The following is a 1,195-nucleotide window of genomic DNA, read 5'->3' on the forward strand; positions in this document are numbered from 1 at the left end:
CAAGCTTTGTTTCCGACCCAAGAAACCTTGCTCTTGAGTGTTCCAGAAAAGATTCCTCTTCATCGTATCTGCTTGCAAAACAACATTCACGCCATTGCTGACTGCGACCGTAAACGTCGTGTTCTTACTCAGATTGATCAGAAGAATCGTTATACCCGCCTAAGATGATAGATTCCACTGTTACAAACCGAAACTAGAGGATGATTTAAAGACAGAAAGATAGAGAGATATACACCCACTCTTCTTTTGGAGCAATGAACGTAAGCTCGTAGATACTCCGAGGCAGTTGTCTGAACGCCGAGAACGCCTTTACCCATCAAACGATGCCAAAGAAGCGCGCTGGTCAGATTGTTCGAGATCAAGAAGTTTATGTTATGACTCGCCTATAGTTATCATGATGGTTTAGGATTTACAGTTTATAGTTTATGAACTTGCCTGTAGTAATCTGGATTGGGAACAAACGTTTCCTTTTCGAGCAGACCGTAGAAACCTCCAACCAAAGCTTGTCTGCAGTATACTTTGGTGTTATGCTTCGACGAAATACCGAGCTGGTCTAAGTACCTTAGGAAAAGAGTTCCATGTTTTTCGATTATAGAACCGAGCAAAGATAAAATGTGGAATTTGATTCTGTCTTACCAGAAACTGTTAATGAATGTCTCGGAAACCTGACGGCCACCGCTGTTAAAGGCTCCACCAGCTTCTCCAACCCAAGCAGCAGCCCAAGGTCCATGTTCTTGAATTGTTCGGTTTACATTGGCAAATGTTCCTGAAATTCCGCTCAAGTAATTTGGATCTAGTATCCTATTCACTAGCATAGGATCATTCCCTGCAACACTCAATTCATAATTGTTTAGGAATGATACAAAGAGAGTCTCTGATTGATTTATTTTGCATATGCAGCACCTGGACCAAGATTGTATATATGATGAGTCAGGACATCAAGAACACCGGGTCCAGAGAGCCGAAGAAGCTCCGAGTACCATTTTTCTTCAAAAAATCCACCTGGAGCTACAACCAAAGGCCTGGTCCGAGAATTCTTGTAAACGTTATTGATTACATCTTTCAGTAGAATCAAGTCTTTCCCATCAAGCTCTACACTCACGCTTGCCCAAATCCCGCTTCCACTAAGCTCGTTACCTAGTCAAGAACAAGAAAGAAACAAATCTTGTGTTATAGTTCTATATCGGAAGTATAA

At 41.7% G+C, this 1,195-nt stretch overlaps 1 pseudogene; it reads right to left on the reverse strand.

Annotated features, from left to right (window-relative positions):
- Positions 1–5: 5 nt before the first annotated feature.
- The window catches only part of LOC9298422, a 2,015-nt pseudogene continuing 825 nt past the window's right edge, over positions 6–1,195 (reverse strand).

Source organism: Arabidopsis lyrata (assembly GCF_000004255.2).
Source record: "Arabidopsis lyrata subsp. lyrata unplaced genomic scaffold ARALYscaffold_665, whole genome shotgun sequence".
Taxonomy (NCBI): Eukaryota; Viridiplantae; Streptophyta; class Magnoliopsida; order Brassicales; family Brassicaceae; genus Arabidopsis; species Arabidopsis lyrata.